This window comes from Pseudophryne corroboree, chromosome 3 (assembly GCF_028390025.1).
Source record: "Pseudophryne corroboree isolate aPseCor3 chromosome 3, aPseCor3.hap2, whole genome shotgun sequence".
Taxonomy (NCBI): domain Eukaryota; kingdom Metazoa; phylum Chordata; class Amphibia; order Anura; family Myobatrachidae; genus Pseudophryne; species Pseudophryne corroboree.
In genome coordinates this window covers 750,833,803-750,851,464 of record NC_086446.1, presented here as the reverse complement: position 1 = coordinate 750,851,464, position 17,662 = coordinate 750,833,803, and positions in this window count along the sequence as shown.

Below are 17,662 nucleotides of genomic sequence, written 5' to 3'. Positions count from 1 at the left end.
AAGCAATCCAATCTGCGTGTGCAGTTGGCACCAAATAGAAATGAAAACCAGATTTAAAAAGACAATAGCTTAATGTTCTTACCTTCTTCGGTTCCTGGATTCCACCAGCACTCCTACAACGTAGCGATGCAGACGCTTATCTAGTCAGCACTACTGTATCCCCAACCACCAACACGGATACCAAGGGATACTACCTTCCCCCTTTGCTGACAGATAAAGTCTGCTTGTGTTCGATAGTGCGGATATGTGGAGGAAGGATGAGGCCCCAATTGATAGAGTCAGTTATCTACCTTTTAACATTAGCTATATACTAATACCGTGTAGCCGTAGTGGCCGCTAAACCACGTGCTACGCACTCCGTACGCTATTTGCGTATGAAGGCCTCGCACGTGGTACGCAAATTACGTACACACGCTACGCTGGGTGTATGGAATACACACAGCGAGCGTACACACAGACAGTAACCTTTATAAACTTTAAACACAGAATATGTTCACACTGTATACCTTGGTACTGTAACACTGTAATAATGTACTGCTTATAGACCTTCTTAACCTTGTTAATGTAAAAGCTGCTTGAGCGATTGAGACACTCCGAATACTCTCAGTAATGTAATAAACACACAATACCTTGCTAAGGTTCCAAAACCTTTACTAACGAGATTTAGTTATGTAAAAAGGGAAAATACAGTTAACAGTTTATACACTACAAACTAACATCAATATCTAACAGAATAACTACACATAAATATACAATAGCGTCTTAATCCTAAACAATAACTGAGAGAGAGAGAGAGAGAGAGAGTATGGCAAATACAGACAGAGATTAAGTTGGTTACAGAGAAAAACTTACACACTGGGGAATGATCGCTGCGCAGTCCTGGTCACCAGCTCCATAGTTAGTCAGTGATGAAAACCTTTTGTGGAGAGTAGACTGAGCTGGCCCAAACTGGCTGCCTTATATACACTGCATACAGTACACTACAAAGGGGCCTGCAATCTCATTGTTCATTGGACACAGGAATCTGTCTTCACATTATAACAAATGGTCATAGGTTTGTTTGAACAGGTGGGCTGTGACTATTCCAAAATGCTCAGGTGGGAGGGAATCTCAGGTTTCCCCCCACATGTGTAATAAAACAGCAAATACTTTTAAAGTCCATAAACTTCTTTTAAACATAACTATAAGCAGGAGCGATTAATCTCTTTCAAACCAACGCCGGAATGTTACTAATAATATACTCTTCGGTTAGGTACTAAACACCACTGTTCAGACCCTGTCTGACCCTTCGTATCATGCAAAGAGGAATTCCTTTGTTCATGAACCAGTTACACTAAACATACTTACAGATATTATTAAGGAGACCATAACCTACAAAATACACTATTTGGATTAATTATGTGACAATCGAGTCGCCCGCCAGACGCACACAAACTCTACCGTAAATGCACATACCACGCGCTCGAGCGCATGTCCGTGGAGGCGCCGTCACGCAACTGCGAATATGCGCACGCACGGGAGAGAATGTGCATGTGCAGCGGGCAAGCGCATGGGGTTAATATATGGCAACGTGCAGCATGATATTTTTCGACTTTGACACTAGTTACGGCACTGTGTAGCAGTACACGTCCACGCCGCTTTCACAATCTCCCTGAAATGCTTTTTAAAAAGTAGGCAAGTATGACCCGGAATAATCGCATATTGTCATTAATGTTAAATGGGCCTCTTATACTTTCCACTGTTCAAAACACTACATTCGGTATGTATTAAAAAAAAAATACAAAGCAGTAGAAAGGAAATGGAGGAGGAAATGATAGGTTTCCTACCAAGTTATTTCCACAGAGAAGACAGATAACAGTATATATAGAACATTTGTATGCATTAGACTAGTCAGTTTAGTTGAGGATAATTGTGTTTATCATGGCTGCTGCAAGCATACTATAGAGTTAGATGTCTCTAATAGGCCATTATGTGATGGATATCCGAAACAAAATGTATTATTAGCATAAATCATCTTGCGATAACTATCAAGAGTTTAACAAGCCAAATAGACCAGCCGCAGATCTGCAAATCCTAGGAAACAACTGTGCGCAATGATGAATTCAATTTACTGGATTTGATTTTATATATATATATATATATATATATTTATGGGTTGGGTATGCGTGACCGGCGGTCAGGAGACCGCCGGTCATCATACCGATACCGGGATCCCGGCTTTTAGATGCCCGGTGGGGCGATCGCATCTAAGCCCCTTACGCTTCGCTTGCCACGCTGCGGGCTCGCCACAGGTTATAGTCCCACGAGTGGGAATAGTCTGTGTTAGTCGGCATGCCGACTGTAGGGACTGTAATATATATATAGAAATAAAATGTGTGGATCGTTACTGTATGTTCATGTAATAAAAGTTTTATTATTCACAATTCATACGTAAAACATGATAAAAACACATGTTGAAAATAGAATAAATGGAACTGATTGGTCTCTTGCCTTTTCTCTCACATTAGCATTTTTTTCACACTGCTATAACATGCCGATCCTCTAATGGTGTACAGGGAATACGTACCTTGTGCTTTTGTCACATCAGCAGTGCAAAAAAGTCACAAAATGAGTAAACTTTATGGTTAAAAAGAGGCATGGCTGAGTTATATGTTTAATTGATTTGAGGATCAGGGACGTATCTACCCATTGGGCAGGATGGCACTCCCCAGGGGTGCCGGCCATGGCAGGGGTTCCGCATGGTAGGCCCCCAGCCGGGCCAGGCACTGCTGATGTCTCCATAATGTGATAAATATTACTGTGTGGGCATAATGTGTAAGGGGCACTACTGTGTGGCAAAATGTGTATAAGGGGTACTATTGTGTAGCGTAATATGAATTGGGGGTTCTATTGTGTGGCCACACCCCTTCCCCAATAGATCATGCCCTTTTTTACACATGTACCTTTCCCAATTCCAATATAGGGAGGCGCCAGCCCCTAACTTTGCCTGGACCCCTAGATACACCCCTATTGAGGATAGGAATATGTGGACGCATCTGCAATCCTGGATAAGCAATCTTGCGTAGAACTCCTATGTGTATTAGTATAGTTCCTTATGGTAATCTTTAGTTGGTGTTGAAAACGAATGACATACAGTATCCGGCCTAGGAAATGAAAACAAATAAGTTGTTTACCGTATTGTACCATCCTGACAAGAAGCAAGAAAAGCAAGAGCCCAGTTAATAGAAAAAATGAGAGAAGACAAGAAAAATAAATAACAAAAATAAAAATGAAGCCCAGGTAAGTGTATGTCTAATATTGTAATATACAGAGTGAGGCAAAAAAAAAAAAAAAACCTCCCATTGTTTAAAGGCTAACAAAAAAGCCTCGGTAAATGCTATTCAGGCTTTTAGTGCATAACCTAAAAGTATATGGAATACCGTTTATTTGCAATCGGTTTTGAGTAGGATATTGTCATTTCATGGCGTACAGTATAGCAGCCTTCAGTTCATTAATGCTGCTTTGTGGTTGTGTGTACACCTCAGCCGTCAGATGGCCCCGCTGGCTGTGTACAGTCCTCTCATGAAGCTGATGAGGATTGTTTTCTGCCCAGTAACGAAAACTCTGCTTGTTAATATAACCGGATAAATGAACTTGAGCTTGGTCAGGAGATTGCTGCAATAATGCTGGAAGTGACCCGCAGAGTGATGCCAAACTTCAGAAATCGATTTACAAATGTGTATTACAAATAAAGGCCACCATCTGGGCGATATCACGTACCTCCAAACTTTCTCTTCTTGTGTAGAGAGACATGCCAGACTGGAGGCGCGGTTGCAGCTGGAAAGGGGTGGGGCTTCAGGTATAGGGGCGTGGTATCACATTGAGGGGCGTGGGCAAGCGCTGTGACCGCCGTTTTCGGAGTTTTGGGTTTTTTTGCCTCAAAATAGCAGCAATGGGGTCCGATGTAGACAGTATAAGAGGACGTGATGGGGTCTGCTGGCCATTATTAGGGGCACATAGCAGACACCGGGGCCTGGGAAGCCTATTTTCTCCACATTCGTTCGACATCATGTCAATAGCTTGCTGCACCGCTGATTCTAGCTGTTAAAAATCTAAATATAATCTCTAATGAATGCTTGAAGCTTCATATTGGAAAAGAAAAAGGCTCAACCTTGGTAGTAGGTAAATACATTACTTACAAGAAGGAAGTGGTAAACACTTGTCTTCTATTAGGTCTGGTCTAGAGTCCCTCTTCCAATTTCAATGATTCTGTGAACTCCACAAGAGGCCTTTCCATACAGCGCTGCAGAGGTCGCTCATTGCTGTGTCAGAAATAAAATAGTACTGTACATTAAACTAGAATAGTAATGCATGTGTATCTTATATAGACGTGCACTGAAATTACTTTATCACCCTGTTGTGATGCCATTTCAGGCTGCTGGTTCTCCAGAAACACATTTGGCCTCAGTGACTCTTGGTATTGGATTCCTCACACTACTGTAACGCTGTATAGATAAGACTGGTTCCGCTGTTTTTATATCAATATATCTATTTCTGCTATCTTCTGTGTGTCTTTCTAACTAGCAAAACTACACAGATTTCAGGAAGTGGAAAATCAATCGCTGTCAGCTGTGAACAGCTGTATCATCCCCTGCCTGGAATAAATTAAGATATAGAGGGGCTTATTTACTAAATAAAATTCCCATCATGAGTTTAGTATCAGGGTAATTTGCAAAATGCCAAATGCACTGATGCAGCACACCATAGTCCACATTAATCACAATGGGGACTGTGGACTGTTACATAGATGGCAAATGCCCATTGTTCCCTATGGGGTAACCAGCACTTGTGCATGCAGTGACCGCTAACGGTGTATACACACAGGATCCGCTGGGTCCGTACCCGGATGTAAAGTGATTTATCTAAGTGATTGCTATACTTTCTAGCCTCTGCCGGGGCTTTCTCTTTGCGGTACCCATTTTGTCTACAATGATAAATACCCTCCAAAAGGTCATTAATGAGATACTAGCTGCAACCTCATCCGCAATGAAGTCACTTCTGCAGACGCTTTTTGTGTTTATTTGAAGTGTTTTAATAATGATATTTATATTGCACTTTTCTACTAATAGGACTCAAAGTGCTTTACAATTGTCTTTACAGCTCAAAATACAAAACAAGCTTAATAGTAGATATTAGTAAAATGTAAATAGTTAAGTGTTTAGTCTACTTTTGAAGGATTCTATAGTTGGGGCCTCTCGCACTGTGCGGGGAAGTGAGTTCCATCGAGTCGGAGCCGCATGACTAAAAGCTCGACCCCCAGATGAATTACGGTAGATTCTAGGTACTGCTAAAAGTCCTTCATCTACAGATCACAGTAATCGAGTGGAGCAGTATGGGGTCAGAAGCTGCTTCAAGTATCTTGGGTCCTGGTCATGTAGGACTTGGAAGGTGAGTAAGCCAATATTGAAAACGATTCACCATTTTAGTTGTACTGTATAGAGATGAGCGGGTTCGGTTTCTCTGAATCCGAACCCGTCAGAACTTCATGTTTTTTTTCACGGGTCCGAGCGACTCGGATCTTCCCGCCTTGCTCGGTTAACCCGAGCGCGCCCGAACGTCATCATGACGCTGTCGGATTCTCGCGAGGCTCGGATTCTATCGCGAGACTCGGATTCTATATAAGGAGCCGCGCGTCGCCGCCATTTTCACACGTGCATTGAGATTGATAGGGAGAGGACGTGGCTGGCGTCCTCTCCGTTTAGAATAGATTAGAGAGACACTTGATTTACTAATTTTGGGGAGCATTAGGAGTACTCAGTACAGTGCAGAGTTTTGCTGATAGTGACCACCAGTTTTATTTATAATCCGTTCTCTGCCTGAAAAAAGCGATACACAGCACACAGTGACTCAGTCACATACCATATCTGTGTGCACTGCTCAGGCTCAGGCCAGTGTGCTGCATCATCTATTATCTATATATAATATTATATATATCTGTCTGACTGCTCAGCTCACACAGCTTATAATTGTGGGGGAGACTGGGGAGCACTACTGCAGTGCCAGTTATAGGTTATAGCAGGAGCCAGGAGTACATAATATATTATATAGTGAGTGACCACCAGACACACAGTGCAGTTTATTTAATATATCCGTTCTCTGCCTGAAAAAAGCGATACACACAGTGACTCAGTCAGTCACATACCATATCTGTGTGCACTGCTCAGGCTCAGGCCAGTGTGCTGCATCATCTATATATATTATATATCTGTCTGACTGCTCAGCTCACACAGCTTATAATTGTGGGGGAGACTGGGGAGCACTACTGCAGTGCCAGTTATAGGTTATAGCAGGAGCCAGGAGTACATAATATTATATTAAAATTAAACAGTGCACACTTTTGCTGCAGGAGTGCCACTGCCAGTGTGACTAGTGACCAGTGACCTGACCACCAGTATATATAATATTAGTAGTATACTATCTCTTTATCAACCAGTCTATATTAGCAGCAGACACAGTACAGTGCGGTAGTTCACGGCTGTGGCTACCTCTGTGTCGGCACTCGGCAGCCCGTCCATAATTGTATATACCACCTAACCGTGGTTTTTTTTTCTTTCTTTATACATACATACTAGTTACGAGTATACTATCTCTCTATCAACCAGTCTATATTAGCAGCAGACACAGTACAGTGCGGTAGTTCACGGCTGTGGCTACCTCTGTGTCGGCACTCGGCAGCCCGTCCATAATTGTATATACCACCTAACCGTGGTTTTTTTTTCTTTCTTTATACATACATACTAGTTACGAGTATACTATCTCTTTATCAACCAGTCTATATATTAGCAGCAGACACAGTACAGTGCGGTAGTTCACGGCTGTGGCTACCTCTGTGTCGGCACTCGGCAGCCCGTCCATAATTGTATATACCACCTAACCGTGGTTTTTTTTTCTTTCTTTATACATACATACTAGTTACGAGTATACTATCTCTTTATCAACCAGTCTATATATTAGCAGCAGACACAGTACAGTGCGGTAGTTCACGGCTGTGGCTACCTCTGTGTCGGCACTCGGCAGCCCGTCCATAACTGTATATACCACCTAACCGTGGTTTTTTTTTCTTTCTTTATACATACATACTAGTTACGAGTATACTATCTCTTTATCAACCAGTCTATATTAGCAGCAGACACAGTACAGTGCGGTAGTTCACGGCTGTGGCTACCTCTGTGTCGGCACTCGGCAGCCCGTCCATAATTGTATATACCACCTAACCGTGGTTTTTTTTTCTTTCTTTATACATACATACTAGTTACGAGTATACTATCTCTTTATCAACCAGTCTATATTAGCAGCAGACACAGTACAGTGCGGTAGTTCACGGCTGTGGCTACCTCTGTGTCGGCACTCGGCAGCCCGTCCATAATTGTATATACCACCTAACCGTGGGTTTTTTTTCTTTCTTTATACATACATACTAGTTACGAGTATACTATCTCTTTATCAACCAGTCTATATATTAGCAGCAGACACAGTACAGTGCGGTAGTTCACGGCTGTGGCTACCTCTGTGTCGGCACTCGGCAGCCCGTCCATAATTGTATATACCACCTAACCGTGGTTTTTTTTTCTTTCTTTATACATACATACTAGTTACGAGTATACTATCTCTTTATCAACCAGTCTATATTAGCAGCAGACACAGTACAGTGCGGTAGTTCACGGCTGTGGCTACCTCTGTGTCGGCACTCGGCAGCCCGTCCATAATTGTATATACCACCTAACCGTGGTTTTTTTTTCTTTCTTTATACATACATACTAGTTACGAGTATACTATCTCTTTATCAACCAGTCTATATATTAGCAGCAGACACAGTACAGTGCGGTAGTTCACGGCTGTGGCTACCTCTGTGTCGGCACTCGGCAGCCCGTCCATAATTGTATACTAGTATCCAATCCATCCATCTCCATTGTTTACCTGAGGTGCCTTTTAGTTGTGCCTATTAAAATATGGAGAACAAAAATGTTGAGGTTCCAAAATTAGGGAAAGATCAAGATCCACTTCCACCTCGTGCTGAAGCTGCTGCCACTAGTCATGGCCGAGACGATGAAATGCCAGCAACGTCGTCTGCCAAGGCCGATGCCCAATGTCATAGTACAGAGCATGTCAAATCCAAAACACCAAATATCAGTAAAAAAAGGACTCCAAAACCTAAAATAAAATTGTCGGAGGAGAAGCGTAAACTTGCCAATATGCCATTTACCACACGGAGTGGCAAGGAACGGCTGAGGCCCTGGCCTATGTTCATGGCTAGTGGTTCAGCTTCACATGAGGATTGAAGCACTCAGCCTCTCGCTAGAAAAATGAAAAGACTCAAGCTGGCAAAAGCAGCACAGCAAAGAACTGTGCATTCTTCGAAATCCCAAATCCACAAGGAGAGTCCAATTGTGTCGGTTGCGATGCCTGACCTTCCCAACACTGGACGTGAAGAGCATGCGCCTTCCACCATTTGCACGCCCCCTGCAAGTGCTGGAAGGAGCACCCGCAGTCCAGTTCCTGATAGTCAGATTGAAGATGTCAGTGTTGAAGTACACCAGGATGAGGAGGATATGGGTGTTGCTGGCGCTGGGGAGGAAATTGACCAGGAGGATTCTGATGGTGAGGTGGTTTGTTTAAGTCAGGCACCCGGGGAGACACCTGTTGTCCGTGGGAGGAATATGGCCGTTGACATGCCAGGTGAAAATACCAAAAAAATCAGCTCTTCGGTGTGGAGGTATTTCACCAGAAATGCGGACAACAGGTGTCAAGCCGTGTGTTCCCTTTGTCAAGCTGTAATAAGTAGGGGTAAGGACGTTAACCACCTCGGAACATCCTCCCTTATACGTCACCTGCAGCGCATTCATAATAAGTCAGTGACAAGTTCAAAAACTTTGGGTGACAGCGGAAGCAGTCCACTGACCAGTAAATCCCTTCCTCTTGTAACCAAGCTCACGCAAACCACCCCACCAACTCCCTCAGTGTCAATTTCCTCCTTCCCCAGGAATGCCAATAGTCCTGCAGGCCATGTCACTGGCAATTCTGACGAGTCCTCTCCTGCCTGGGATTCCTCCGATGCATCCTTGCGTGTAACGCCTACTGCTGCTGGCGCTGCTGTTGTTGCCGCTGGGAGTCGATGGTCATCCCAGAGGGGAAGTCGTAAGCCCACTTGTACTACTTCCAGTAAGCAATTGACTGTTCAACAGTCCTTTGCGAGGAAGATGAAATATCACAGCAGTCATCCTACTGCAAAGCGGATAACTGAGGCCTTGGCATCCTGGGTGGTGAGAAACGTGGTTCCGGTATCCATCATTACTGCAGAGCCAACTAGAGACTTGTTGGAGGTACTGTGTCCCCGGTACCAAATACCATCTAGGTTCCATTTCTCTAGGCAGGCGATACCGAAAATGTACACAGACCTCAGAAAAAGAGTCACCAGTGTCCTAAAAAATGCAGCTGTACCCAATGTCCACTTAACCACGGACATGTGGACAAGTGGAGCAGGGCAGGGTCAGGACTATATGACTGTGACAGCCCACTGGGTAGATGTATGGACTCCCGCCGCAAGAACAGCAGCGGCGGCACCAGTAGCAGCATCTCGCAAACGCCAACTCTTTCCTAGGCAGGCTACGCTTTGTATCACCGGTTTCCAGAATACGCACACAGCTGAAAACCTCTTACGGCAACTGAGGAAGATCATCGCGGAATGGCTTACCCCAATTGGACTCTCCTGTGGATTTGTGGCATCGGACAACGCCAGCAATATTGTGTGTGCATTAAATATGGGCAAATTCCAGCACGTCCCATGTTTTGCACATACCTTGAATTTGGTGGTGCAGAATTTTTTAAAAAACGACAGGGGCGTGCAAGAGATGCTGTCGGTGGCCAGAAAAATTGCGGGACACTTTCGGCGTACAGGCACCACGTACAGAAGACTGGAGCACCACCAAAAACTACTGAACCTGCCCTGCCATCATCTGAAGCAAGAAGTGGTAACGAGGTGGAATTCAACCCTCTATATGCTTCAGAGGTTGGAGGAGCAGCAAAAGGCCATTCAAGCCTATACAATTGAGCACGATATAGTAGGTGGAATGCACCTGTCTCAAGTGCAGTGGAGAATGATTTCAACGTTGTGCAAGGTTCTGATGCCCTTTGAACTTGCCACACGTGAAGTCAGTTCAGACACTGCCAGCCTGAGTCAGGTCATTCCCCTCATCAGGCTTTTGCAGAAGAAGCTGGAGGCATTGAAGAAGGAGCTAAAAGGGAGCGATTCCGCTAGGCATGTGGGACTTGTGGATGCAGCCCTTAATTCGCTTAACAAGGATTCACGGGTGGTCAATCTGTTGAAATCAGAGCACTACATTTTGGCCACCGTGCTCGATCCTAGATTTAAAGCCTACCTTGGATCTCTCTTTCCGGCAGACACAGGTCTGCTGGGGTTGAAAGACCTGCTGGTGACAAAATTGTCAAGTCAAGCGGAACGCGACCTGTCAACATCTCCTCCTTCACATTCTCCCGCAACTGGGGGTGCGAGGAAAAGGCTCAGAATTCCGAGCCCACCCGCTGGCGGTGATGCAGGGCAGTCTGGAGCGACTGCTGATGCTGACATCTGGTCCGGACTGAAGGACCTGACAACGATTACGGACATGTCGTCTACTGTCACTGCATATGATTCTCTCAACATTGATAGAATGGTGGAGGATTATATGAGTGACCGCATCCAAGTAGGCACGTCACACAGTCCGTACTTATACTGGCAGGAAAAAGAGGCAATTTGGAGGCCCTTGCACAAACTGGCTTTATTCTACCTAAGTTGCCCTCCCACAAGTGTGTACTCCGAAAGAGTGTTTAGTGCCGCCGCTCACCTTGTCAGCAATCGGCGTACGAGGTTACATCCAGAAAATGTGGAGAAGATGATGTTCATTAAAATGAATTATAATCAATTCCTCCGCGGAGACATTGACCAGCAGCAATTGCCTCCACAAAGTACACAGGGAGCTGAGATGGTGGATTCCAGTGGGGACGAATTGATAATCTGTGAGGAGGGGGATGTACACGGTGATATATCGGAGGGTGAAGATGAGGTGGACATCTTGCCTCTGTAGAGCCAGTTTGTGCAAGGAGAGATTAATTGCTTCTTTTTTGGGGGGGGTCCAAACCAACCCGTCATATCAGTCACAGTCGTGTGGCAGACCCTGTCACTGAAATGATGGGTTGGTTAAAGTGTGCATGTCCTGTTTTGTTTATACAACATAAGGGTGGGTGGGAGGGCCCAAGGACAATTCCATCTTGCACCTCTTTTTTCTTTTCTTTTTCTTTGCATCATGTGCTGATTGGGGAGGGTTTTTTGGAAGGGACATCCTGCGTGACACTGCAGTGCCACTCCTAGATGGGCCAGGTGTTTGTGTCGGCCACTAGGGTCGCTAATCTTACTCACACAGTCAGCTACCTCATTGCGCCTCTTTTTTTCTTTGCGTCATGTGCTGTTTGGGGAGGGTTTTTTGGAAGGGACATCCTGCGTGACACTGCAGTGCCACTCCTAGATGGGCCCGGTGTTTGTGTCGGCCACTAGGGTCGCTAATCTTACTCACACAGCTACCTCATTGCGCCTCTTTTTTTCTTTGCGTCATGTGCTGTTTGGGGAGGGTTTTTTGGAAGGGACATCCTGCGTGACACTGCAGTGCCACTCCTAGATGGGCCCGGTGTTTGTGTCGGCCACTAGGGTCGCTTATCTTACTCACACAGCGACCTCGGTGCAAATTTTAGGACTAAAAATAATATTGTGAGGTGTGAGGTATTCAGAATAGACTGAAAATGAGTGTAAATTATGGCTTTTGAGGTTAATAATACTTTGGGATCAAAATGACCCCCAAATTCTATGATTTAAGCTGTTTTTTAGTGTTTTTTGAAAAAAACACCCGAATCCAAAACACACCCGAATCCGACAAAAAAAATTCGGTGAGGTTTTGCCAAAACGCGTTCGAACCCAAAACACGGCCGCGGAACCGAACCCAAAACCAAAACACAAAACCCGAAAAATTTCAGGCGCTCATCTCTAGTACTGTATTGAGAATTCTCAAGTGCATACAATATTTATTGCACTTCCTTTTCTATTAATTGTGCTGACTTGTAGTTAACACTACATACAGTACCTGTTTTTTTTTACTTATTCTAAGGTTGAACTGAACAGGACTTGATATTTATTTTATTGTCTGAGCCCAGGTATTTAAAGACACTGTTATGCAAATGGTTTCATCTTACAATCTAATGGAGTTGGATACTTTATATGTTGTAATTGTGCCTGTGACTAGGGGAAACTATTACAAATGGGCCTGCCTCTCTGATCACACCTTGTAAGTACCCCACACTGACTTTGGAGTGTTACACTTACACCGCTACCCGTTTGCAGTATACACTCACCAGCTGGTGAGCTGTATGAAACCCAGATTTGCTTCAGCTCCGTCCCATCACTGGTGTACATGTAATAGTGAGTACAGCTGTACCTGCTTCTATCAATAAACCAACACCACTAGTTAAGTATAAGAACCAACACAAGAAAAAAAGTAATGTTGCAGGTGCAGACCACCAATATACATTAAAAGTTGTAGCTTTATTGATATGTATTAAGATACCACATTGATATCAATACAGTAACAGTTAAATATCTAAAACAAAAGTTTGCAAAAAGTCTGGAAATAGTGTATTCAAATATGTTTCAAAAGCCTATGACGGCTGTCTAATTTCTTTTGCAAATGTGTTATTTAATAAAGGCTAAATTACCATATCTGAGAGCGTATCATTTCGTAAATGTCACTCCACTGGTTAAGTAACTGGCTGTTCATAGTTTGAGTCATCTGCTGGTGTGTTCCTATATAACACTTGCACACACATCATTCCCAATAGATAATACAGAGATTTCAAATGCTTATTCCTTCTATTAATACCAGAGCTATAACTATTATTTATTTATTTATTATTATTTATTACCAGTTATTTATATAGCGCACACATATTCCGCAGCACGGTACGGAGTATTTTGGCCATTCACATCAGTCCCTGCATTGTCTTGCAAGGAAGGGGCATGGCTACACAATATTACCCACAATTCAAATTATGTCACACGGTAGTTCAACCTTATTCACAATATGCCACACAGTATTGTACCTCATATTCATGTTATGCCACACAGTATTACCTCTTATTCATATTGCTTCACACATTAGTACCCCTTGTGCTACACAGTAATACAAATTATATGCATTACACCATACAGTAGTGCCCCTTGTACACGTTACGCCACACAGTAGTACCCCTGGTACAGATTATGCCTCACAGTAATACCCCAGATTATGCCTCGCAGTAGCACCCCTTGTACACATTACGCCATATTTTAATTTTAAATATTGTGCAGAACAGCACTCACTCACCCCCAATCTCTGTGTCAGAGGGCAGGGAGGGTACACAGTCACTGCTGCTGCCTGTACTGTAGGGTCTCCATCTTTACGCTGCTCAGCTCACTCCGTCAGCGCCTGTGCCTCGACGCAGAGCACTGTGGGAATGGACTGGGAGAGACGGTGCTGCCCACAGGGCATATGCACGATGTGAAGTGCACCATCCACATCACCACCCTAGTTACGGCCCTGCTCACAAGCAGGCCCAATGAGAGTAGTGATGTGTTGGATATCTGGGAAATCAGATATCATTGCTCTTCAGTTCAAGTTCAGAACATGGGAACCCCTGGATTAGCATAAATAAACTGCTTCAGGCATCTTTACACTTGTTCAGAACATTAAAATGTGTCCGCTCCTCACAGGTTACTATTCCCAGTAGATGTCCATGTGGATAGTAAAACTGCCAGCCCAGGGCGACCCATGCTCTGAACTTGAACCATGTCTCCATTACACAGACCCTCATACATATAAAGTCTTCCTCACTGTCCATACAGCTGCACCTTGCGATACAAAGCATTATGATTACTTTCTAAATGGTATAACTTGCAGACAGCTACAGTCACGGAGGGGAAAGTGAGCAATGTGACAAGAGTCTGCACAAGGAGAGGGTCAGGAATAACCGCCGCATGTCAGTATCCTGACATAGGATGCCAGCAGGGGGGCAAGCGCAACAATGCCCCTTGCAGGCTCAGTGGCAAGTTACGCTCACCACAGGTTCTATTCTCCCTGGGTGCATGGCTATATTATACTAGTGGCATGACCGTGCCATAGTGTGTATAGCCGCATGCTCCGGAGCCTTTTATTTGCTGCAAGCAGTGTAGGTACCTTCCCCTACTGTCTGTAGTCGTCATGTGTTGCATCACATTTAATGTGCCACATGGATGGATGATATATTTATTGTATGTGTGCAGATGGACTAAAAACCAGCAAAAAAAAACTGCGTCAAAGTAGTTGGGGGTGGGGTGGGGGGGATCTATATGCAGTGTTGGGTGACCTGGGGGGCTTTGCTGTTTTCTGTTCACCCGGGTATAGGAAGCTGTTCCTGTTCACGTGTGTTGTTCCATGAGTAGCTGATGGTGGGAATCTCCAGTTAGAAAGTACCTTTTTGTATTTGTATTGTTTTGGGAATTTTTAATATGTTCTTGTTTTTATCGACCTGTTCTGTACGGACATATGCTGCTACAGTTTGTTTTTATTCACCTGAATGGTTGTGACAACCAATAACAGTTATATGTACCCTTGTACCTCTATTTGTGGTGCATTTTATTGGTTACAATACTAGAGAAGCAGAGGTGAAGATAAGGGGGGTAATTCTGAGTTGATCGCAGCAGCAAGTTTGTTAGCAATTGGGCAAAACCATGTGCACTTTCAGGGGGGGCAGATATAACATTTGCAGAGGGAGTTAGATTTGGGTGGGTTATTTTGTTTCTGTGCAGGGTAAATATTGGCTGCTTTATTTTTACACTGCAATTTAGATTTCAGTTTGAATACACTCCACCCAAATTTAACTCTCTCTGCACATCTAGTACATTATCTTGCATGCAATACAGTATTTACTGTATATATTTATCTAGGGGACCAACACTTTAAAAATGGTTAGGCAAACCAATGTGGCGGCTGGGCACACCCCCTCTAGAGACTGACCACACCCCTAAACATGGCCCCTAACACTGTATTCCCCCGGTGAGCCCTACATGCCCCAGTCCGACACTGCCCGCATGAGAGATCCGCTGACCGACTGCTGCAGAGATCCACACTCTTCTTGATGTGGCTTTGCCCCCCGCGCCGCCCAGCGCCTGAGACGCCGGAAAGGAAATCCTGGTCAGCAGCCCATGTGATGTGACCGGGATTTCCTCAATGGCACCACGTCTATGGGAGCTGCTGTAGCGCAATGACAAGCGGATCAGCCAGTCGGGCCGCTTGTCATTGCGCACTGGTGGGGGACTGCGGGCCAGGCAGGATCGGATCGCAGGCCGCATGTTGCCCACCCCTAGTATAGGGTCTTATTCAGCTTGGATCTCTAAATTGCAAAATTGGGAATCGGGCGATTATCGGCAAACTGCACATGCTCTGTAAACGCACTGCGCGAAGATCAAAATGTGATCGCAATTTGTGGGTGTTAACGTGGTGTTTGTGGGGAGTGGTTGGAAAAATGCAGGCAGGTCATGGGCGTTTTCTGGGCATGCATCTGATGTCAGTTGCAATCGCTTGCGATTAAAAACATGGCGCCGTTACGATTGCATTCTCATTATTCTGAGTAGCCCTGGGTGAACCGCAACTGTCGATGGAGCTTGGTTTTTGCGACTGGATCGCAATTCTGCAGATGCATATGTGGTATCCCCCAGAACTTACAGGACTCATGCTCCCTTCAACTGACATGTACATTGCCTTATTGTACCAGGTGCTCCATGTAGGACCCTATGAGAACCTGTGTAGCCCAGACTTTTTGCCAAAAAGGACAGCTGTATACTCTGGGCTGCCATATAAACAGACATAACCTGCAGCTTTACCCTTTCCCCCCTTTTTCTTGGAGCCTAGCAACAGTGGATGGTGTGATGGAGGACACAGCCCACACCTCTCATCTGACTGGCCAATCCCTAGAGAGAGACCAGAGGGAGGGTGGAGTGATGGAGAGATTGGTGTGAGGACTGAGGAGTGCTGTAAGCTGGGACAGCAGAGAGGACAGCAGACCAAGCAGTGGGATCCTGAGTGAGTTGCAGAGGCTGAGTTCCTGTGTGTCAGTTCCAGAGTATCCTGTCAGCCCTAGTATCATTGTGCAAGTCCCAGCAGCAACAGCAAGGAACTCCTCTGGAGAGAGAGGGAGTGAGATCAGTGAGGTTTCATCAGTAACAGCTCACTGCCCATATAAGAACAGAGGAAGTAGCAGCTACAGAGAATGCCCTATCCATGCAGAGACAGTGCTGTGAATACAGCAGCCAGAGACAGCACTGAGAGGTAACTCCATCCTCAGGGAGGATTCTGTACAAGTAAACAGGCTCCCTGCTCACACACTGTCTACAAACATTGCAGCTGGCACTACTCTAGGAGTATAGAACACTTTTGTCTGTGGCACAGCATAACTTGTTGCCAGCAATAGCACAAACTGCCTCCTCTTACATTAAATGACCTAAGTCCTAGTAGAAAGGACAGCACACACAGTGCTGGTGCCACCGATGCTTATCTGCCAGGCCTTACAGACCAGTGACATTGTACATCAGATGAACTGTGACAGCCAGGTTACAGTGCAAAGGAGGCCTGAACAGAACTACCCAGAGTGAATGGGAAAGGCAGTGGATCAGTTTTCCCTCAGTGTGGCCACAGAGAGGACAGACCTTTATTTACACTACAGGGACATGTCTAAGAAAGACTAAATATATATATGCATATATATCCACTTGTGGACACATTCTAAAGGGTGCTACAGACCTGTGCACAGGCGGAAGAACATAAGTTGTACTAATACTTACTTCTGAATACATGGGATACTCAGTAAGGGTAATCAGATAATTGTAACTGGTAACAAACTGTTTTTCTTATGCATGCATATTTTGATGGTAACAGCTTGAATATTTAAGTTAAGGTTTGAATAGTATAATAAGTCAATATAACCAATTCAGGTAAACGTGCATAACTGCTGAGAAGGACGGTGATGGGATATGCAACACCTGAATAATTAAACAGTCTATGACAGTATTGGCATAATCTACGGTGTGAAGACCAACTGTTTATTATCTGTACTTGATGATTTACTGTAACGTATTACTATTATTCAAGTTGTTTGATTTTCCCACTGCCTTTAATAAACCGAAGTTGAGTTGACTGCTCCCTGAACAACCCACTTGTGCAGACGTATATCCCTTACATCTCCGAAGTATCGTGAACGAACTTCCATCTTAAGTTGGTATCCCGGTACACAGATAGTGTAAAGTGGACATAATCACCAGGTAAAAGATCATCTACTCACCCAATGACATTGTCCTTTATTTGCCCGGGTATCACATTTGGCGTCAACGAACAGGATCCGAGTGCAATCAGGAGAAAACTCACTAATTGAAAGATGGAACAACAACAGGCTGCAGGAGGAGGAGCACCACCGGTAGTACAGAACCAGGAACAAGAACAACAGGCAACCCCGGCAACGACACCGAATGCTCCAATAACCTTACCCTACTACTTTGGGGCGCCGTGGCTTCCAA